This window comes from Phoca vitulina, unplaced genomic scaffold (assembly GCF_004348235.1).
Source record: "Phoca vitulina isolate PV1807 unplaced genomic scaffold, GSC_HSeal_1.0 scaffold28, whole genome shotgun sequence".
In the NCBI taxonomy this organism is placed as follows: Eukaryota; Metazoa; Chordata; class Mammalia; order Carnivora; family Phocidae; genus Phoca; species Phoca vitulina.
The window spans coordinates 20,858,060-20,882,415 of record NW_022589731.1 but is presented as its reverse complement, the minus strand read 5'-3'; the positions used below and the strand labels follow the sequence as shown (position 1 = coordinate 20,882,415).

General features: G+C 40.6%; 1 non-coding gene across 1 annotated transcript; it reads left to right on the top strand.

Moving 5' to 3' along the window:
* The first annotated feature begins 23,978 nt into the window (after positions 1 to 23,978).
* Positions 23,979 to 24,080, top strand: LOC116644166. The gene has a single exon (XR_004301713.1). It is a non-coding gene; the product is annotated as a U6 spliceosomal RNA (small nuclear RNA).
* The last annotated feature ends 276 nt before the right edge of the window (positions 24,081 to 24,356 follow it).

Sequence of the window (24,356 nt, the reverse complement as noted above, 5' to 3'; positions counted from 1 at the left end):
TGAAATTATTAGTGTTAAAAATATTAAGTTTGCTAACAACATAAAATGAGTACATACAATGCACTGAAGAATAATGCAAACATACCAAAGAAACAAAAGTAATTGTCTCACTTGAAAGATGTTATATCATTAATTATTCATACAGCTACACTGTTTACTTTCTTATAGAGTAACAAAATGATTATATAACACACCAGGAGTGTGGAAAAAATTCTAAGGTGGTGGAGGAGGGGTAGTGGTGACTCGGTGACTCAAAGATTTTCTTGAGGATATAAGCTATAACATAGTTTTAAGAGAAATGATAGTTTGAATCAAAAAGAAGATAGTAAATGGCAGGGTGCCTGGGTGGCTCAGTCGGGTAAGTGTCTGACTTCAGCTCAGTTCATGATCTTAGGGTCCTGGGATTGAGCCCTGTGTCGGACTCCGCTCAGCAGGGAGTCTGCTTCTCTCTCTGCCCCTCCCCTCCCCACTCATTTTTTTCTCTCTCTGTCTCTCAAACAAACAAACAAATAAATAAATCTTTAAAAAAAAAGAAGATAGTAAATGGCTAGCAAATCTTCTTGCCAAAAAGTTTTTACTCATTGAACACACCAGGCTCCAAGGCTCATGTACATGAGTTCCATGAGCCAGGAGAATTTATACTACAAGTTCTATAAATCAAGATGATAGGCCCATTCATAATGGTGTAATTAAATAATTCGCATCATTAGTATATCATTTTTCAAAAAAGATCACATTGATGCAACTACTAAAGAATTATATTCAGTGTCATATGACACATTCATTTGGACGGATTGCTAGCTTGAAAACTTCTGCAATATAGTGATCCCTAATAAACAGAAAAAATATAAAATTAACAAAGAAAATCAAGGGCAGATAGTCCAAGATGGTGGAGGAGTAAGAGTCCTTAGTTTCATCTGGTCCCAGGAATTCAGCTAGATAACTATCAAATTATTCTGAGCACCTGAGAACTCAACCAGAGATCTAAGAAAAGAACAGCTGCAATTCTACAAATAGAAAAGCAACTATTTTCTTTTATTTTTTTTTCAAGATTTTATTTATTTATTTGAGAGAGAGAGAGAGCAAGCATGAGTGGGGTGGAGGGGCAGAGGGAGAGGGAGAAGCAGATTCCCCACTAAGCAAGGAGCCTGACACAGGGCTCTATCCCAGGACCCTGAGATCACGACCTGAGCTGAAGACAGACGCTTAACTGACTGAGCTACCCAGGTGCCCCCAAAAGAAACCACTTTCTGCAAGAATGACAAGATGGAAAACTCACCTCAAAAAAGAGAACAAGAGGCAGTATTGACTGCCAGGGACCTAATCAGTGTAGAAATAAGTAAGATGTTGGAACTAGAGTTCATAATAATGATTATAAAGATACTAGCTATGCTTTGAAAAAAGCATAGACGATACTAGAGAATCCCCTTCTGGAGAAATAAAAGAACTAAAATCTAATCAAGTCGAAATAAAAAAGGCTATTAATGAGATGCAATAAAAATGGAGGCTCTAACTGCTAGGATAAATGAGGCAGAAGAGAGAATTAGTGATATAGAAGACAAAATGATGGAGAATAAAGAAGTTGAGAAAAAGATAAACAACTACTGGATCATAAGGCGAGAATTCAAGCGATAAGTGACACCATAAAGGGAAACAATATAGAATAATTGGGATCCCAGAAGAAGAAGAAAGAGAGAGGGGGACAGAAGGTATATCAGAGCAAATTATAGTGGAGAACTTCCCTAATCTGGGGAAGTAAACAGGCATTCAGGCCCAGGAGGCACAGAGAACCCCCCTCAAAATCAATAAAAATAGGCCAACACCCCAACATATAATAGTGAAACTTGCAAATCTCAGGGACAAAGAGAAAATCCTGAAAGCAGTGTGGGACAAGAGGTCTGTAATCTACAAGGGTAGAGACATTAGACTGGCAGCAGACCTATCCACAAAGACCTGGCAAGCCAGAAAGGATTGGCATGATATATTCAGGGTGCTAAATGAGAAAAATATGCAGCCAAGAATACTTTATCCAGCTAGGCTGTCATTCAAAATGGAAGGAGAAATAAAAAGCTTCCAGGGCAAACAGAAACTAAAAGACTTTGTGATCACTAAACCAGCCCTGCAAGAAATATTAAAAGGGATCCTTTAAGTGAAGAGAGAGCCCAAAAGTAACAGACCAGGAAGGAACAGAGACAATATACAGAAAAGTGACTTTACAAGTAACACAATGGCACTAAATTCATATCTTTCAATGGTTACTCTGAATGTAAATAGGCTAAATTCCCCAATCAAAAGACACAGGGTATCAGACTGGATAAAAAAGCAAGATCCATCAATATGCTGTCTGCAAGCGACTCATTTTAGACCCAAAGACACCTCCAGATTGAAAGTGAAGGGGTAGAAACAATTTATCATACTAATGGACATCAAAAGAAAGCTGGGGTGGCAATCCTTATATTGGACAAATTAGATTTTAAAACAAAGACTGTAATAAGAGATAAGGAAGGACACTATATCATAATTAAAGGATCTATCCAACAAGAAGATCTAACAATTGTAAATATTTATGCCCCTGACATAGGAGCAGCCAATTATATAAACCAATTAATAACATAATTAAAGAAACACATTGATAGTAATACAATAATAGTAGGGGACTTGAACACCCCACTCACTGCAGTGGACAGATCATCTAAGCAGAAGATCAACAAGGAAACAAGGGCTCTGAATGACACATAGGACCAGATGGACTTCACAGATATATTAAGAACATTGCATTCTAAAACAACAGAATATATATACATTCTTCTCCAGTGCACATGGAACATTCTCCAGAATAGATCACACACTGGGTCACAAATCAGGTCTCAATCGGCACCATAAGATTGGGATCATTGCCTATGTATTTTCAGACCACAGTGCTTTGAAACTGGAACTCAGTCACGAGAGGAAAGTTGGAAAGAACTCAAATACATGGAGGCTAAAGAGCATCCTACTAAAGAATGAATGGGTCAACCAGGAAATTAAAGAAGAATTAAAAAAATTCACGGAAACAAATGAAAATGAAAACACAACTGTTCAAAACCTTTGGGATGCAGCAAAGGCGGCCCTAAGAGGAAAGTATATAGCAATACAAGCCTTTCTCAAGAAACAAGAAAGGTCTCAAATACACAACCTAACCCTACACCTAAAGGAGCTGGAGAAAGAACAGCAAATAAAGCCTAAACCCATCAGGAGAAGAGATTTAATAAAGATTAGAGCAGATATCAATGAAATAGAAACCAAAAGAACAGTAGAACAGATCAACGAAACTAGGAGCTGGTCCTTTGAAAGAATTAATAAGATTGATAAACTCCTGGCCAGACTTATCAAAAAGAAAAGAGAAAGGACCCCAATAAATAAAATCATGAATGAAAGAGGAGAGATCACAACCAACACCAAAGAAATATAAACAATTATAAGAACATATTACAAGCAACTATATGCCAACAAATTAGACAATCTGGCAAAGCTGGATGCATTCCTAAAGACGTATAAACTACCAAAACTGAACCAGAAGGAATAGAAAACCTGAACAGACCCATAACCAGCAAGGAAATTGAAGCAATAATCAAAAATCTCCCCAAAAACAAGAGTCTGGGGCCAGAGGGCTTCCCACGGAAATTCTACCAAACATTTAAAGAAGAATTAATACCTATTCTTTTGAAGCTGTTTCAAAAAATAGAAATGGAAGGAAAACTTCCAAACTCATTTTATGAGGCCACCATTACCTTGATCCCAAAACCAGACAAAGACCCCACTAAAAAGGAGAATTACAGACCAATATCCCTGATGAACATGGATGCCAAAATTCTCACCAAGATACTAGCCAATAGGATCCAACAGTACCTTAAAAGGATTATTCACCATGACCAAGTGGGTTTTATTCCTGGGCTGCAAGGCTGGTTCAACATCCGCAAACCAATCAATGTGATACATCACATTAACAAAAGAAAGGACAAGAACCATATGATCCTCTCAATTGATGGAGAAAAAGCATTTGACAAAATACAGCATCCTTTCTTGATTAAAACTCTCCACAGTACAGCGATAGAGGGAATATACCTCAATATCATAAAAGCCATATACGAAAAGTCCATAGCGAATATCATTCTCAATGGGGAAAAACTGAGAGCTTTTCCCCTAAGGTCAGGAACACAGCAGGGATGTCCACCATCACCACGAGAATCCTAGCCTCAGCAATCACACAACAAAAAAGAAATAAAAGGCATCTGAATCGGCAAAGAAGAAATCAAACTCTCACTCTTTGCAGATGACATGATACTCTTTGTGGAAAATCCAAAAGACTCCACCCCAAAACTGCTAGAACTCATACAGGAATTCAGCAAAGTGACAGGATATAAAATCAGTGCACAGAAATCAGTTGCATTTCTATACACTAACAATGAGACAGAAGAAAGAGAAATTAGGGAGTCGATCCCATTTACAATTTAGCCAAAAACCATAAGATACCTAGGAATAAACCTAACCAAAGAGACAAAGCATCTGTATTCATAAAGCTATGAAACACTCATGAAAGAAATTGAGGAAGACACAAAGAAATGGAAAAACATTCCATGCACATGGATTGGAAGAACCAATTTTGTTAAAATATCTATGTCTATACCTAGAGCAATCTATACATTCAATGCAATCCCTATCAAAATACCATCAACTTTTTTCACAGAGCTGTTAACAAATAATCCTAAAATTTGTATGGAACCAGAAAAGACCCCGAATAGCCAAAGGAATGTTGAAAAAGAAGACCAAAGCTGGTGGCATCACAATTCTGGACTTTAAGCTCTATTACAAAGCTGTAATCATCAAGACAGTATGGTACTGGCACAAAAACAGACACATAGATCAATGGAACAGAATACAGAGCCCAGAAATGGACCCTCAACTCTATGGTCAACTAATCTTCGACAAAGCAGGAAAGAATATCCAATGGAAAAAGACAAAAGGAGCTACCTTCAACAAATGGTGTTGGGAAAATTGGACAGCCACATGCAGAAGAATGAAACTTGACCATTTCCTTACACCACACACAAAAATAGACTCGAAATGGTTGAAAGACCTAAATGTGAGACAGGAGTCCATCAAAATCCTAAAGGAGAACACAGGCAGCAACCTCTACGACCTCAGCCGCAGCAACTTCTTCCTAGAAACATCGCCAAAGGCAAGGGAAGCAAGGGCAAAAACAAACTATTGGGACTTCATCAAGATAAAAAGCTTTTGCACAGCAAAGGAAACAGTCGACAAAATCAAAGGACAACCGACAGAATGGGAGAAGATATTTGCAAATATCTTATCAGATAATTAAGGGCTAGTATCCAAAATCTATAAAGAACTTATCAAACTCAACACCCAAAGAACAAATAATCCAATCAAGAAATGGGCAGAAGACATGAAGAGACATTTCTCCAAAGAAGATATACAAAGGCCAACAGACACATGAAAAAATGCTCAACATCACTCAGCATCAGGAAAATACAAATCAAACCCACGATTGGATACCTCCTCACACCAGTCAGAATAGTTAAAATAAGTCAGGAAACAAGAGATATTGGTGAGGATGTGGAGAAAGAGGAACCCTCTTACACTGGTGTTAGGAAAGCAAGCTGGTGCGGCCACTCTGGAAAACAGTATGGAGGTTCCTCAAAAAGTTGAAAATAGAGCTACACTATGACGTAGCAATTCACTACTAGGTATTTACCCCAAAGATACAAATGTAGTGATCTGAAGGGGCACCTGCACCCCAATGTTTAGAGCAGCAATGTCCACAATAGCCAAACTATGGAAAGAGCCCAGATGTCCATCAACAGATGAATGGATAAAGAAGATGTGTTATATATATATACAATGGAATACTACTCAGCCATCAAAAAAATAAAATCTTGCCATTTGCAACAACGTGGATGGAACTAGAGGGTATTAGGCTAAGCGAAATAAGTCAATCAGAGAAAGACAATTATATGATCTCACTCATATGTGGAATTCAAGAAACAAAACAGGATCATAGGGGAAGAGAGGAAAAATTAAACAAGACATAATCAGAGAGGGAGACAAACCATAAGAGACTCTTAATCATAGCAAATAAACTGAGGGTTGCTGGACAGAAGGGGGTGGGGGAATGGGGTAACTGGGTGATGCGCATTAAGGAGGGCATGTGATGTAATGAGCCTTGGGTATTATATAAGACTGATGAATCATTGACATCTACCTCTGAAATTAATAATACAGAATATGTTAATTAATTGAATTAAAAAAATAAAAATAAAGGATTTTATACCTCCCTGGAAGGAGCCCTCCACCCTTTCCCACATGATAGGTAGATGACAAAAACCTGATTGGGTGACAGGCGCATGGAGGGTTAATCTGATTAAAACAGAGCCAACAAGCCCCTAAAACCCCTAGACTTAGAAACTCTAGTGGCAACCCTCTAGGGTCCCCTTCATCTTCGGGAGCTTTGTACTATCACTCAACGACGTTTGCTGCCCACCAAAAAAACTAACCAAACAAACAAAAACAAGAACAAAATCAAGTATCTGTTTGTAGAAATTGAATTATTTGTATGGTCAATTATTCCTAAAGTTTCCAAACTCCATTTTTTTCCTGAACACGTGTATTTGGGAATGTTGATTGTGCAAATCCTGACAAGGCTAACCATGGCCGATTTCATCATGAGAGCCAATGTTCACTGAAGTGAGAAGTAATTAACTGCTTTAAAAAACAAACTCAAACTATGGAAAAATTACAACTATGGTACAAGGAATTTTTACGAACCATTTCAGAGAAAGTTGCCTACATGATGCCCCAACATTCCCAAATATTTAGTATGTATTTTGTATTCCTACAAACAAGGATGTTCTCCAGCATAAATAAAATTCAACCAAAAAATGAGGAAATTAACATTGATAGACCAGTACTAGCTGACCCTCCATCCTTGTTCAAGGATGTAATGTTTTTACAGCAAAAGGATCCAGTTCAGAATCACATGTTGAGCTTAGTTGTCATTTCTCTTTAATCTCTTTCCTGATCATCATGACCTTGACACTTCAAAGATGACAGGCCAGTTATTTTGTGAAATTTCCCTCATATCAGGGTTTGTTATCTTCTTGGGATTAGATTCACGCTATGTATCTGGGGCAAGAATACCACAGATATGATGCTGTATTCTTCTTTGGGATGCTATCAGGTGGCATACTATCTCAATTTGTCCCCTTACTGATACTAATTTTGTTTAAGGTGGAATCTGCCAGGTTTCTCCACTGTCAGCTCTCTTTTTCTATTTGTAATTAATAAGTATTTTGTGGGGAGATATTTTGAGACTATGTAAACATCCTATTCCTCCCCATATTTTCAATTTACTCATTCATTTATATCAGTGTGGCCTTCATGGTTTCCTATTTTATTCAATGGGTTATAATTCATTACGAAAATTATTTAGTTTGATACTCAAATTGTACCGAATTCGGCCAGTAAGAGCCCCTTCACTATGGTTCCTGCGTCCCTTCGGCATGTCCTCCCCATTCTTCAAGCACGTTTTTACTTTGGGGCACAAAAACAAATTTCAAATTCATTTTGTTCTTTCTCTGTGCCAGCCATAGAATCAGACATTTCTCCAAGGATCCCTGGTTTCTTTTAGGAAAGAATGGTATTTAGGAAGCAGTATCCGTGTGCTGTATGTGCTCAATGCAATTGAGGTGTCCCCATGTGTTCACACCGGTACTCACAGGGGTTTAGCTTCTTCTATTCCATAATTGTAACTCCTTTCTCAAACAATGAGAACCCTAGCTCCCATTATCCTTAATGTAAGTGTTTATTTAATCAGAGTCCAATGTCAGCGCCCTCCTCATTCACACAGGCTCTGACTTTCTTCACCAGCCCCCTTAGTTTTCCCCCAATCTCCCCACCATGAAGATGCCCTTCTTTCCCCACCCCAAAATCCTGCACTGGGCAGCTACCCTCCCCAAAGCATGGACACCATAATCACACCAGTCAGGTGCAAACTCTGGGCCACTACAGCTCCACCGATTCCATGACAGATGCCTATATTGCTCAAGTCCGTTGACCAGCTCTTGCACTGGATTTCCATCAACCTCTTTACCAGTTTATACTGCCCTAGTAAGAGACTGTAATCTAAGTGGACTTTCTGGGGGCTCAGAGTCTCAGAAAGTGGGGGGGCAGGTCTAGTGGCGCCTCCTAATACGGTCTGCGGAAGACAGTCCACTCCGCTGCTGCACCTGACCTGCCCTACCGAGAGCTGTCACCCAGCCTCAGACAGAACGCAAATGTGAGCAATCAGCTGTCTACATGCGCTGGGAAGTCGGCACTAAGGGCGTTTGCAACCTTCAAAACCCTCTCCGTTGTAAATCCTGACTTTCCCCAAGCCATCCTTTCTTAAGTTCAGCTCAAGACAGAAATTCCAGGGTATAGCTGTCATCTGCACCATGAAATGGAACCGTACTCTCTGTCCTCCGCCACCCTCCCTGCTGTCTTACTGTGAGCCATTTAGAGACTAGGGAACAGAGAAGGAAAGGCCTCTATGGACGAGTTTGCTTGACTACAGATCTAATATTTAAAATGTGGCTAAAGCTACTATGGTCTTTTGCCATTAAATGCCTGAAGGTGAAACTGAGGGAACTTAATGTATCTAGGAGAGTAATTAGAGACCATTTTAATTGCCAGATCATCCCATCTAAATTAGAAATTGTTAAAAGCAGAGTCATGCTCATAAACATTTAACATTTTATACCAATTTTTATTTTATACCTGTAATAAAAATGATTTAACTGTGTTGTCTTCTATTTGAAAGGTTTGGAAATGCCTGTGCTTGGACTATTACATTTTTGGCTCTCTGACACTTATTCAGAAGGATGTCATTTCTCAGTTTGCTTTTTCTTACATTTCAACAATAATGATATGGTTAGGAGAAAAACTTGCCACGCTCTGGGAAATTAAATAACTGTGAGAACATTCCAGTCACAGGTTTGGATTTGTTCATATGAGGTGTAAGTTTGTCATAGTCTTTACACGTTTCTGTTTCTCAGGAATCATCTTTTATTTTGATAACAGTCACACAAGCTCCATCTCCAGAGGCTTCCAGGGAGGAGCTCTAGTCTTCCTGCTGTGTCTGAGATCTCAGCTATATAGAACATTCTAGCAACTCCAACGCAGGGCCCTGAGATCATCTAGGTGTGATTGAGAACCCAGCCAAATTATGTACTGATACTACAGGGCATTTCCCTCTTTGTTTTTTGTTTTTTTTTTTTTTTAAGATTTTATTTATTTATTTGACAGAGAGAGAGATAGCGAGAGAGGGAACACAAGCAGGGGGAGTGGGAGAGGGAGAAGCAGGCTTCCCGCTGAGCAGGGAGCCTGATGTGGGGCTCGATCCCAGGACCTCGGGATCATGACCTGAGCCGAAGGCAGATGCTTAACGACTGAGCCGCCCAGGCGCCCCTCCCTCTTTAACAAATTTTTTTTAAGTTCCTCCAATCCAGATCATTTAAATTTTTTGTTTTATTTTTGTCTATTTGTGTCAGCTGTAAAACTGTTTAACCCGGCTGGCTGTGAGGGGAAGCAAGCGCCTGGAGCTCAGCCACCAGCAAGGCTGAAGTATTTTCCAGCTCCCTTAGGAACCCGCCTGACTAGAGGAAGTAAGAGAAAATGATTCTTCATGCTTCCTCAGCTCAAGGTGGGATGCCTGCCCTCAGCCTCTGCATATCTCAACTCAAAGGGCCTTCAAGGTCCGCCTGGGTGCGGGCTCCTCCTTGAAGACACCACTGATGACCAGAGCCGGACGCAACCCTCCCCTCTTCTGAAGAACTGCTGTCCTGCCGGTGCCTTCGGAGTGACCCTCACCAATTTGCACAAACCGTGATGACAACCCCTGTGCTTGGTGCCAACTTCTGATGTCTCTGGGTAACTCTTAAGTTCTTTGAAGGCAGGTACTGCATGGCATTCAGCTCCTGATCTCTTGCTGTGCGTCAGCAGCACGTGAACAGTTGTTGAATGAAGGAAGGAGAGAATCCCGAGTTCTGGAGAGGAAAACCTCCGTACAATGGAGCTATTGTGTGGGCAACTGGTCTGCGTCCTTCGTATCTTAAGAGTGAGCAGCCTGAGCTAATGGAGAGGAGACTGTCTAGGCCCGCAAGGATATTCTTAGATTCTCCTGAAGTCCCTTTAGCTTGAAGATGCCCCTGAAAAACGAGAGAAGTGTTCTCTGCTTCATAGTCTGGACTCAGGACTGGGATGTGAAATGTTCAGATAAAAGCCCAAATCTTTAATGAGAAAAAAAAAAAGCCACAGTTGTTTCCTGAAGACAGAACAGAATCAGGACGAGAAGCAACAGAAGGACGAGAGAGGAGGGAGGGCCTCGGACGCAGCCCCGACCGGCCGACGCACTGACCTGTACAACGTCAACGACGGGGCTCGGGCCCTGCGGCTGTGCCCGCCGTCCTGGCCCTGCTCTGTGGCAGTCTGACTCACTGTGGTCACGGGGCGCCTTTGTCTCTGCTCCCAATTGTGTGGAGTGGTTCTCGGGCCTCCACTTCACAGAGCCCGCTTTGGACGTTCTCCAGCGACTCTGCTCGCTGCTTACAAAGAACTGGGCTGAGAGGGCAAATTGGGACCAGAGAAGTTTTTTTGGAACTTCTTTTGGCGACAAGCCTAAAAGGCCATTAAACCTAAAAGCCATGTAATTTTTCTGCTGGGCAGAGAATGGAGTAAGGGTCTGGTTCTACTTACGAAGTAAGATTCCTGCTTTTGTGGGAAGTTTGTGGTAGAGACAACGCATTTTGTGTTTTTAGTTTAAAAATGATTTCCTCTGCTCTGCTAGGTGAATAAATAATTGTGCTCCATTATGACGGAAATAGTCATTTTGTTCACATAAGAAAGCCTCTGACATCTTGGAAACAACAGACAATAAAGCATCCGTGCTGGGTATCAGTAAGTCTTAACTTTTCCAAGTGTGTATCTTTGAGAAATGTTAAAGAATAAAGACATCTGGTAAAGGTCAAATTCATGTTCTTATTTAAGGCCTCTGTTCATTTGACATTTTGGTTGAGGAAAGACAGTTTCTCTGCTACTCGGAGAGGAAGTAAAAGTTGTCTAATGGCAGATGTAATGCCGCTGTTAAACAAAACCCCAATATTAATTTCCTCTCTGTTCTAAATCACTGGGTGTCGGTGGGACGGCTTAGTCTCTGCCAGATGAAGGAAGACAAACAGTAAAGAAAATAAAACATTTCCCTCTCCATGAAAAGACAAACACAAAAACCATACTCAGTGAAACATTTTTGACAGACGTCTTCAGTTTTGACACACATACAGAAATACGCAACCTGAAAAATGGGGTTGGAGAAAAAAGGAAACGAAATGTTGGCAGAACATCCTACAGATCTCACATTTTGTGCTGACTTGGAGGAAGAGTGTTTGACAGAGACACCCGTGAGTTTGGACAGCTTGACTTAATTGCTGCTCTACAAACGGCAGTCACTTAGACTAGTTGAAGACCTTAGAGAGAAAAGTCATTGTCAAAAAGAACCTCAAATTGGTTTCTATGTCTCCTCCTCCGGCCACTGAATCGCTGGTACAGAGTTATTAAGGTGTCTGGAAGGCCTGGCCAGTTGGATTGCTATGCTGAGACACTCTCCACTGGGCCTGCCTGGGGTCAGGTCTGGAAGTCCCGACCTCTGACGGCCTCTGGGCACAGGCCAGCATCACTCCACCTGCCCACCTACAGACACGGTCAGTCCCAGCATCCCCCACACCAAATCCTCCCCGCCTCTCCATCAGCCGGGGAGCAATCATGCTTCTGCTGAGTTTAATTCATCTTCCTCTTACAGACGGTGTTTAAGACTGGCTGGCAAAGATCAATGCCTCTCCTGCGTGCTTTAGACCAAAGAGGAAATGAGCAGAGATGTATTTAGTTTACTGCAGCTCCGTCTTTGTACAACTTCGTCTTCCCCACCTTGACCCACAGCAGTTGCCTCATTTGGACCATAGCTGGCATTAGTGGATTGAATTCTATTTAAGAAAAATCACCTGCCCAACTGCCTGCTCCTTGACATGATTATTCCAGCTGAGATATTCTGTTACTCACAGGGCACTTATTGCAAAATCTTTACTCTCTTTTTATTGTATTTACTACATTTTCAAGTTGCCAGAAAAATTCTTTTATATAAAGCCATTGGTGTATCTTTTTTTAAACAAGAATGATCTAAAAATTTATTTAAATATTTATGGAAAGAGTAAAGGAGGAAATGATTGTTGCAAAAGTAATGCCTTTCAATATAATTTTCAAAAATTCGGTTTATCACAACATTTTAAGAGTATATGCTCTGGGACACCTGGGTGGCTCAGTCGTTAAGCGTCTGCCTTCGGCTCAGGTCATGATCCCGGGGTCCTGGGATCGAGCCCCGCGTCGGGCTCCCTGCTCCGCGGGAAGCCTGCTTCTCCCTCTCCCGCTCCCTCTGCTTGTGCTCTCTCTCTCTCTCTGACAAATAAATAAAATCTTAAAAAAAAAAAAAAAAAGAGTATATGCTCTGCACATGTTGTTGAAAGAGGAGTTTTTTTCTTCATGAAAGAAGGGAAAAAACCAGAAAGAGTCCAGAATTCAGGGTTTTAATAAGCAAGTACTTGAAAGTTGTGAGCATCACTATGTATTGAGAGGGGAAAGGGGCAGGGAATGAAATGCTTGCCTCAGCCATAGAGAGAGGAGAATCAATGCTTTTGGAGTTTTGCCTGAAAGGGTCACCTGTACTCACTGTCACTATGGAAATTGTCTTCCATCAGGGTGCGAGGATCCGGGTTGCCACCACAAAGGACACCTTTGTAGAAGATTCTTAATGTTTTATTTTATTGGGATTTCTGAGAAGCACACATTTTGATGAACTCCATATACTATTTTCTGACTATTAATCACTAAATATGTCAGGATTGATGACACGGGAGAGCCCTCCTCCTTTCCCCCAACATCTCTCTCTCTTTTAAAAATTCACAGGTAAAGTCCTCATACTGTGATAGTCCATGGCTGTTTCTGTCTTAAGAAAATGCTGGAACAGAGGTGGGAGCTGGCCTACCCAGGGTGTATTTCAAGAAGATCATGATTTCTGACCTTAGAGAAGCACTTCATAAGAGGCAGTTCTAGAAAACACATTTGGAATGCTCTCTAAGGTTTCTCTACCTCTAACATGCCCAAATTCATTGTGTAATTTATTGTTGTTTGCTATTGGATACCCTTCACTGAATGGTGAGCAAAAGAGGCAATTTTTTATTATTTTTTTCAGTAAGTCAATAATAGAAAAAAATTCCTGTGCATTCTAACCTATTTGGTCTCCCACAATGCCCTTCAATTTGAAAGAAAATGAAGAATCATTATAGAAATTCACCAAAAAAAAATTTAATGCAAAATGAGCAGAGCTGTTTTGTTTCTGCTAGTGGTGCAATATTTTCTCATGGTTATGTTCTTGAAACATGAATCTGTGATAGTTTAAGAGCTGAATACATAATTTAATACTGCCCAAGGCCAGCATTAGCTAAAGCAGATGTTTGTGAAAGATGCATGTCTTTATTGGAGGGCTGAGCTGCCCTAATTCGGTCCATTTCACTCTGCCTCCCTTTCGGTGCTCTCTTCTGCAGTGATGGAGCCTGAGAATGCCCCCCTTAAAGGTACCCCAGGAGGGCTCATTACACACAACAGAAAGCCGCCCAAAATGCAGAAGCTGGTTGCCTTTCAGGGTTGTTTTATGTATCCAGCTGTTGACGTGTCATTGAATCCCTGGATCTCACAATGGGAAGATTCTCAGAAGGTTACTGGTTCTCTTGATGCCTGGATCCTCTACAATATCCCAGCAGTGATAGGAGACTTTCAGAGCCATACATTTGTTCTGTGACAACATAATCCTCACAAGGAAGCAGTTTGACGGTGGTGACCAAGAGCAGCAATTTTGGAATCCTAACTCAACTCTGTCCTCACTGTGTGACCCTGAGCTAGTTAATGTAACTTCTCTGAGTCTGTTTTCTCAAGACATTTACCTTACATGGTTGTTTTGAGACTCCAATGAGATAATGCTTATAAAATCCTTACCATGGTGTCTGGAATACTGGAAGGACTGGCTAACTGGAAGCCATAACTATAGTTTAATTTTTAGTCAATGTCCTTTTCCCTGGAATTTTCTCCCTGGATTCTAGTTGTGCCCCTGGAGCTAGCTTGCTGCACAAAGCAAACCTAACCTCTCTCCCACATACCTGTCATCCCAATATTTGAAACGTTCATTCTTTTCACCTCTTTTCCCTCCCTCCTTTGGACTCTTTATTACAATCACCCAAATTACTCTCATCTCTCTGTCCACTGTTCTCGCTCATCCCTGGGTTTTGCACAGGTTCTTTCTCCATCACTCCCCCCCTTTTGGCTTCATCAAATCCAATTCAAGCTTCAGGTCTCAACTAAGATGTCCCTTCTGCAATAAGCCTCCCCTGATCCCTGATATATTTCCCAGTACCAACTGCCCCTTACTTCCCCAAGCACTAGTTCAGATTTGTAGGAAGAAGATATAAGGGAAAAAATCAGGCAGAGGTGGAGGAAAAGAAGCATATGCATCATTACTTGGAATTGAGCCACCTGCAGCAACATGGAGACTGAATTAAAGTCCCTAACTGAAGATAGTACTTATCATGATTTTCTATCTCTGGAGGCTGTGACTTTACCTCTCAGTGGCTAAAAGTGTTGGTCTCCATGAGGCAGTGTGGGTGTCATCCTCATTTCTAATCTGTAGAGACTGGCAGTGTCTGGCACATAGTTTGCTGCTCACTAGGTACTTCTTAAACATGTCAGTAGACTTCTTTTCTGAGAGCTTTCCCATCCCTTTTCTGATGTGCCCATCTTAACAAAACTGGGAAACCCTCATAGCTTTTTTACTGTCAACCCTCTTTGCAGGGGAATCAACTGAGAACTAAGGAGTACTGGCTCATGAGTGACAAATCAAATCCTAGATATTCAGAGTCCTAGTCCAAAGGTCCTGCCATGACATGAATGTCTCTCCCTTTCCTTCCCCATTGCAGATGGACAGCTATAGACCTGTAGCTCAATAAACAAAAAGTTAAACTGAGTAAATAAATGTCTATATAGACTCTTTCTCTTGTGAAGGGAGAAAGGATTATACCCACCGTCTTTATTTCACACAGAGGGTAAACACAGGAAGGCAGCTCTCTGGTATCATGAAATGATAAAAGGTCAGGTGTAGTTTGTACCAACCCAGTTTAGCCTAATTCTGGACCTTACTCAAGTATTATATGGCCACCTGAAAAACCAAAGCTTGATTTTCACGCAGTATCTGATATTGGTTATACCAGCTAGTGCCAGCTATGCCCTCCTCTTAGCTGGGATGGTCCCATTATTCAGTGGGTCTTCTAGGAAACAAAAAAAGCAGGAGGCTTTTTAAAAAAACTTTTAAAAATTTTATTTGAGAGAGAGAGAGCACATGTGTGCATGCACTCGAACAAGGAGAGGGGTGGGGGGCAGAGGGGGAGGGGCAAAGGGAGAGGGAGAGGGATAAGCAGACTCTGCACTGAGGGTGGAGCCCAGTGTGGGGCTTGGTCCCACGACCTTGAGATCACAACCTGAGCCGAAATCAAGAGTCCTTCCACTCAGCTGCTCAACTGACTGAGCCACCCAGGCACCTCCCTTTTTTGTTCTGAAGACACCTTGCCCAGCCCCATTGCAATAGGTGAAGGTTTTCTTACAAAACCTGCCTTGAAATTAAGAATGGGTCTTCATCTTCCTTTGTCTTCTGGAAAGACTTGAGCCTGAGCTGATCCTGAATACTAAGTGCCTAGAATCAGCTGAAGAGAATTTTGACCAGGGCCAGAGAAACAATTGTTTGTTCCTTCTTGCTCTCCCATCTCTGGGCTTTCCCTCAGATGTATTAAGCCAAGCCAGCAACAACCCTGACCAAATGACAGGCTAAAGCCCACAGTTGTCCTGTGATAGTTTTGAGATCCAACTAATAAACCATCATGAAGCTGGCGTAAGGAGAAGCTGGGAGATGGGCATAAATTGACTGCAGCCCTAGTAGGGAGACTGACTCAACTGTTGAGCCCAGACTCACCAGCCAAGAAGCCTATTTGGAGCTATGGCTATCCCAAAAGCCAACCAGGACTAATGGATGAGTCCCTTGTCCCAGCCATACCCCAGTGGAGGAATGCATTTAGCCCAGCATAAAGGAAACATGGGAGGATGGAAAAGGAATCAACTTTGTTAAAGGAGAAGACACCATCATGAGCTCTGAAGGTAGTGAGAAAGCAGAGCTCACAACAGTGTGGCCCAGATGGGTTTTGAGCCTTTATCTCAGGAAGACTAAAATCAACATGTCAGAGGTGATGGTATCTGACCCCTGAGCCAGCAAGGGCAAGAAAAGAAACCATGGGATTTGGGGAGTGGAGAGGGGCAGAGACCACCATGAGACCTACTTTTTATGAGCCTTTACCAGTATGGTTTGTGAACCCCGCCTGAGCATTAAAAAAAAAAAAAAAAATTCAAATTTACTCACCTGAGTTAGACCACAAATCAGAATACAGTTTGATTTTTAGTCATTTGTCAAGATCACATGTGCACCAATATGAAATTCTATGTAAGATACTGTGGCCACTGAACTACAGTAAGTGTAAAAGTTTAACTGATAGATCGCTTGACAATAACTTGTAGCTCAACAATGTAAAATTAAAAAAAAAAAAACACACACAAAAAAACCCTACTTAAACCAGCTACTTCTAGTTGTAAATAGTTAAAAGGATTCATGCTTGGTTTAAGTAATTCTCCTTTCACCTCAAGAAACAGCTTTGGGGCTTTGTTAGCCTACAGATGAGACAAGGGCGAGCCAAAATGAATTGGTTGAGGGAATACCACATTGGCGTAAACTAAACAAAGACAGCAAGAGACTCACAATTGAGTTTCAGGAAAATAAGTGCTATCACTTGCAAAATACTGGGATTCTAGATGTCAAAATTTGATCTGCAAGGTTTGAGGGCTTACGGAGAAGCCTATACATGTAAAAATATGATCTCCAGAGTGTAGCCAGGATTACACAGCTTACTGTGGAAGCTGTAACACACTCCTAGCTTCCTTTCTCTGGGAAATAATTTCACATTATGACTGTTTGTGACTAAAATGTAGTTCTATTGCATAATATCATCATCAGAGCCATCTTCCTCTGTGTCCAGGCATCTGAATTACATCCGCAATATGCCTTCAAGCATATTACATACAATTAGGAAATCTTCTTTAGTAGCTCATTTTTTCCCAAATATGTAATTTTGGCTGAATGATATTAAGGGATTTAAAAAAAAGATATCATTACATTAACTGAAATTATTACTATTTTAATTTGCCTGCAAAGCCTTTATTTCAAGTATCATTTCTTATAACTTGTAACTCAGTGGGTATCATAATCCTGATAGAATTTTAGCTATTTGATAGCCTGAGACATTTTGGGGGAATCATTCCCAACAGAAAATCAGTTTAATGAGCACTTCTGGTGTTAACTGTGAACAGCTATTTTCCACACTCTTAAAGTACATGACTAAACCAGGGACTCATGCCACCTTTTGTAATGTAACACCTGGTGTTCTGTTCCTTCCCCTCCTGACCCTAACAATCATCCTCCAGTAACGCCTAGCCAATTTATGGAATTGATGGACTCCAGAGAAAGTGGAGGAGCTGAGCCAGCTTCCTGAAATAGCAAGTTTTAAGATGAATTTCTGGAACAACCACTTTAAAGTGCAGTACAATGAAACTTTCTCTTATAATTTTCAACCAGCTAAGCCTTTGCCAAAAGGGTATTATTTGTTGAAGAAAGTGACATCCCTGGGAATGCAGAAAGCAAATCACTGATAGAAATAAAAATATCTAACCACTTACTATATTTTCTCTTCAACTAAAACATGGTAAAAACCTGGGACACGGTGTTCTGTGAAATGTTAATCCTACATCCAGGGTGCCTGGGTGGCTCAGTCGGTTGGGTGTCCAGCTCTTGATTTTGGCTCAGGTCATGATCTTAGGGTCGTGGGATAGAGCCCTGCATCAGGCTCTGCACTCAGCAGGGTGTCTGCTTGAGATTCTTTCTCTCCCTCTGCCCCTCACCACCCACCCCTGGCTCATTCGCTGTCTCTCTCTCTCTAAAATGAAAAGATAAATCTTAAAAAAAAAAAATCATACAACCTACATATTGCAGTCTTATGGTTGAGGTAGTGCTTGGAATTTCTCCCCTCTGCTCCAAACACAGCAATAACAAAATATGCAGTCAGCATTTCATATGTATTTTACAAATTACATTATATATTAAATATATATTATAAATTGAAAAGTATGGCTATGGTAAGAAAAACATCCTGATGGACCAGAAACAGAACTACAAAGCAGAAAGTGTGTCATGAGCCAGAGGCCTACAAAGCTTTAACACTAAAGCAGACATGGAAGTAAAGATCTGATTCTTGTGGGATAGCCTGGACTGGAGCTTCCTGTGCCACCTGGGGACCACTGCTTTACTTCCTGCATACAATCAAGGGCTAATCATGCTTTCTAACAAGTGAAACAAGCCAGAAAGAGCTCCAGTTGCTGTTCCCTGACTGTGGCAGCACTTGGACCAAGCTGCCCACTGGTCCCCTTGGCTAGCCCTGGGACAGCACCAATATCACTGTGAGACTGGACATGGAATTGCCAGGTTACAACCTGGGGTCCCAGGGAGCTTCCTTGTGTCCACAAACAGGTTGACAAAGTGAGGACAGTATAAAGAGCAGGGGAAAACCCCACTCAGGATGAACCCACAAGCTAAAATGTCAAAGCTCATGAGAAAAAAGTAGCGGTGAAAAAAGCAGCCAGCAATCTTAACTATCAGCTGTATTAGTTTCTTATTGCTGCTTTAACAAATTACCCCAAACTCAGTGGCTTAAAACACCAACTTATAGTTCAAGTCTATAGTTCAGGGGGCGCCTGGGTGGCTCAGTTGTTAAGCGTCTGCCTTCGGCTCAGGTCATGATCCCAGAGTCCTGGGATCAAGCCCCGCATCCGGCTCCCTGCTCAGCCGGAAGCCTGCTTCTCCCTCTCCCACTCCCCCTGCTTGTATTCCTTCTCTCGCTGTGTCTCTCTCTGTCAAATAAATAAATAAAATCCTTAAAAAAAATTTATAGTTCAGAAGTCTGAACTGGCTCTCAGTGGGCTAAAATCTAGGTGCTAACAGGGCTGATTCCTTTCTGGGAGAATCGACTACCTTGCCCCTTCCAGCTTCTAGAGGCTGCCTGTATTCCTTGGCTCATGGCTCCTCTCCATCTTTAAAGCCAGCAACAGTGAGATGAGTATTTCTCACACTGCAACACTCCAAACTCTTCTTCTACCTCTCCCTTCCACATTTAAGGACCCTTGTTATTACATCAGGCCCACCTGGATAATCCAGGATAATCTCTCTGTTTTAAAGTCAGCTGATTAACAACCTTAATTCTATCTGCAACTTTAATTCTCCTTTTCCATGTAATGTAACAGTCTGGATTTACTTTTGTAGCTTTCTCACATACTTCTTGAGATCATAAATTAAGACTTTTACCGCATCCTATATCTTTTTATTTCAAGATCATGATATGAACTCATCCAGAGAATAGACTCCCATTAACTTTCCAGCCCAGCAGTTGTTTCTGTTAGAAAATTTTGCAGCCTATTTTCTTTAAAATCAATTTTTCAAAAATAACATATGTTGCCAGAGGATGGTGAGTCAATGACAATAATAGTTGAAGCAAAAAAATAATTTTTTAAGAAAGAAAAGTCTGAAGAAAAAGGTTCCAAGCATTAGGACATAAACATCTTTGCAGGAGGACATTATTCTGCCTACCACACCAGGACCTATTTACTCCTGACAAATGGAAGTGATAGAACAATCTGAAATGACTTTAAGAAAACTAGTGTAAGATGTCCAAAAAACTGAAGAAGGAATTACACCAATTTTTTAAAAATAGGAAACTATGAAGGACTTTATGCATGGCTAACCAGTAGTAGAAAATGAGTCTATGGGTATTGGATAGATTAGGTAAACTATCTCAACCCTGTTCTAACCTCCTATTAGCATGCTTTCCTGGATCGAAAAGACTAGAAAATTAAAACAAAACAAAACAAAACCTTCATTTCCCTGGCTCCTATGCAGCTAAAGAAGCCATTTAGGTTTGGCCCATCAGATGCATGCTTGTGAGACCTGTATGTGGAGCCAAGTTCAGGGGAGGGAGAAGCGGGGATGCAGGAGACCTCCATTTTCCTCTTGTGGAGTTAGTAGGCACAGTATGGCCCTGAAGAGGTTGGGCTACAATTTCTCCTCAGCAGACTGCAGCCTGGGTGGCAACTTCCTGGAGCCAACAACCGCAGTGGTGGCCTCCTGATGCCTGGAAAGCTGCTAAAGTCCAAGATCTGCAGTGATCCTGGGGGTGGCAGTTGCTGCAGCAGCTTCCTGATTCAGTGCCCTTGGAAGCCAGGGTCTGCAAAATTGTCCTTGGAGTTGTTCCTGGAGGTCAGTGGAGAGCCTGCTCTTCTCAACCTTCTAATGAATATTTAAGTTCTGAATTCCCTGTAAAGCACCCTTTTTGCCTAAAATAGTGAAAATGCCTCCTATTATTTACAACAGAACCCTGACTGTTATATGCACAACATACATTTCCCAAAACTGGGGACAGGATACTATTAATTGTGCTTTCTTCACAAGACTTAGGGGTACTCAGTGATCTTTCTTCTGTCACTACAAATTTGCTACTAGGTACAGGTAAACAAGGTGTGCAGTAACTAACTTTAAATTATAAACAAGTGACTTTACAAAGTTAAAAGTATGTCACTGAACAGCTGGAAGGAGATAAAATGACTTTCTAGGGAGCACCATAATCCCATTTTTCATTTTAATAAAACAAACTTCGTGGAATTGGGTAAAATGAAAGTAGACCTTAGGTAATAGATGGGGGCCACAGCAGCATTTAGCTGACAGTATTGACAAATTATCCCTTTCTAGTCCATGGATGGTATGTGTCAGGTTAGCAAGAAAGAATCCCATTTTTCTGATGACTTCTTTATTCCAAATGGGGTGTTGTAAAGGGAAAAGCTCAGGACTTATGCATTTTCAATTTTCTGTCATCAGAAAATGAGTTACACGGTCATTTGGGGAGGGCTTACTGAGCCAAGTCCCTCTTTCTCTGTGGATTGGCCAGTGCTGTCATAGGAAAGCTTCATATTCTTTCACTCAAAGAATTCTTCATGAGTGTGAGTGGATTAAGATAAGAACCTAGTCTAGAATGTTGGTTTTCTTTTTTTCAGTCCTGCTATTTAGAAAAATTATGACAGTTTCTTTGATTTGTTGAGTAGAATCAAGGTAACAGAGCTACCCCTAGAGAAAACGCTCCAGTCATTGCTACCATTATCATCTTTTTCCAAAGCAAATTCCAAATTTCAAAGTCTGGAATTACTTTTGTAGCTTTCTCACATACTTCTTGAGATCATAAATTAAGACTTATTCCACATCCTATAACTTTTTATCTCAAGATCATGGTATGAACTCATCCGGACAAGAGAGTCCCATTAACTTTCTGGCCTAACAATTGTTTCTTTTTTTTTTTTTTAAGATTTTATTTTATTTGACAGAGACACAGCGAGAGAGGGAACACAAGCAGGGGGAGTGGGAGAGGGAGAAGCAGGCTTCCCTCGGAGCAGGGAGCCCGATGCGGGGCCCAATCCCAGGATCCCGGGATCACAACCCGAGGCAGATGCTTAATGAGTGAGGCACCCAGGCGCCCCTAGCAATTGTTTCTGTTAAGAAAATTTTGCAGGCTATTTTCTTTAAAATCAATTTTTCAAAAATAATATACGTTGCCAGAGGATGGTGAGTCAATGACAATAATAGTTGAAGCAAAAAATAATTTTTTAAGAGAGAAAATTCTGAAGAAAAAGTGTCAATTATTTCATTGAAAAATGACTTCTTGGGGCACCTGGGTGGCTTAGTCATTGAGCGTCTGCTTTCAGCTCGGGTCATGATCTCAGGGTCCTGGGATCGAGCCCCGCGTCGGGCTCCCTGCTCGGCAGGAAGCCTGCTTCTCCCTCTCCCACTCCCCCTGCTTGTGTTCCCTCTCTCGCTGTCTCTCTCCCTCTGTCAAATAAATAAATTAAATCTTTAAAAAAAATGACGTCTTATAGTGCAACCCAGTAGCTCTGTTGTAGGCCAGTCATCTTTAATAAGATGCAGAGCATCCCTATCACTAGGGGCGTCGTGATAGCCCAGATGGTACTGTACTACGAAGGGGGCGAAGGGGTGCCTTGGGAAAGACATTGAAATACATGTGCCCTTTGTATGCCATACTGAGCTCCTTCTATTACCTCTTAAAGTGGGAAAATGGGTTTCACTGCCTTATTCTTATTTGGGATTTTGATCCAAAATGCATTCTATATCTCAAATTTGGCTAAGTATTCCGAGGACAGAAATATGCAGAAATTCTCATCTAGAAGTACTGAGTAGGGGATCAGAAGGTAAGAAAAGAATAAGTATGTCTAAGCATAGAAAATCAAAATATAGCTGAGCACCTAATTGGCCAACTGCCTTCTACCACTTCAACACTTGAATCTTCCTGGCTACTTGCACAGTATTATTAAGGTAGAATAAATCGTTTGACATGACTAGGTTTTAGGAAAATATGTGAGAGTCATTCAGGCAAAAAATCAGTTTGAAATAGATGAAATTTTCCATCTGAGTGGCTTCTACCAGGAGAGAATGTTTCTAGGAGTGCAGTATTTTTAATCTTGTTTTAAAATAAATACTTTAATGTATAAATCACACAATTGTAAAGGCACTTCAATTTTATTTTCCTTTAGTTTTGAGGTTTTGGAATTGCTCTGTGCAGTTCCAAGTAAAAGCTCTTAGATAAAACTTTCATGCCGAAAACCACCATCACAAATGTGCAAGTACAACTATAAATTTATACAACACTCAAGCTGTATGTAGTTTGCAAAATTTGCTAATAAAATGCAGAAGTAGGGTTTCCATTTAACATTCTCGGGCACTGTAACTGCATGTATATCTTGGGTGCAGGCAAAAGATGGAAAATTCCATGCATAGAGAATCTTTTGTGGTTGTGACAGTTTGCTAATATCTTAATGAGTGAATTATGATAATTACGAAAATCTTAGCTTTACATTATTTGTGAAGAGCGTCTCTGTGTGTGTGTGAGAGAGAGAGACAGCTTTCCCAGGCAAATACAGCATTCTGATTCAGCAGCATTCAATGAGGAACATTTCATGGGCTAATAATACAAAATGGATCTTAAACTGCTGCATATTAATCAAATTAATTAAAGTACATTCATTAATTTGTGTGCATAACAGCCAAACCGGATATGTGGAATTTGCTGATTTTGCACAAAATACATACATTAATGAATGCTAAAACTTCAACATGAGTAATAGCTTTAACAATATTTTTATAAAGCAAAATCCTAAGTATTCTAAATACCTAATTGTTAATTATTTTCTTTTTAATAGTTCCACTTCCGTTTCATTTTGTTATTTAGTTGTAAGTGGAAAAACCAATATGGAAGAAGAAAATAATTAAAAAATAAAGGGTAGCCCCAAAAGATTTTAAAGAAAAAAATAGAACACTAATATTAAATTTCCTACCTCTTCTTCCAGTCATTTAGTTTAAAAATAGGTTCAGGGCACCTTAGACATGGTCACACTTCTATGTACAAAGAAATATGACTTTGAAGCTAAATTCGGAGTCTTTCATTTCCTCTATGGGACTGGGGGCTGGGAGGGCAAGGCAAAGGAAAACACAGCATTGGAGGGTGTGTACTTAAATGTCTACAACTAATGGAAAATTTTTATATCTCTTCATGAAGTCAGGGGATTTAAGACTTGTGCTAACGCTCGACTTCTGTCTCTTCAGCAGCACACATCTGGAATGATACAGAGATTATTTAGCATGGTTCCTGCACTAGGATGACATGCAAATTTGTGAAGTGTTCTATATTAAAAAAATAAAAGGCAACTATGTGATGTGATGGATGTTAATTAACTTGATTGTGTGGTTATTTCAAAATGTATACATATCATTTAAATATATAAACTTTTATTTGTCAATTATCCATCAGTTTGTCAAAAAATAAATCAATAACTACCTTTCTAACTTTTCTAATATTACTCTTTACCTTGAATGCTAATTGCTCTGAAGGCAAGACTCCCTTCCTTGCCCTGAATAGCATTTAGCACAGTGCCTGGCAATATTTAATATTTAATATTTAATATCCATT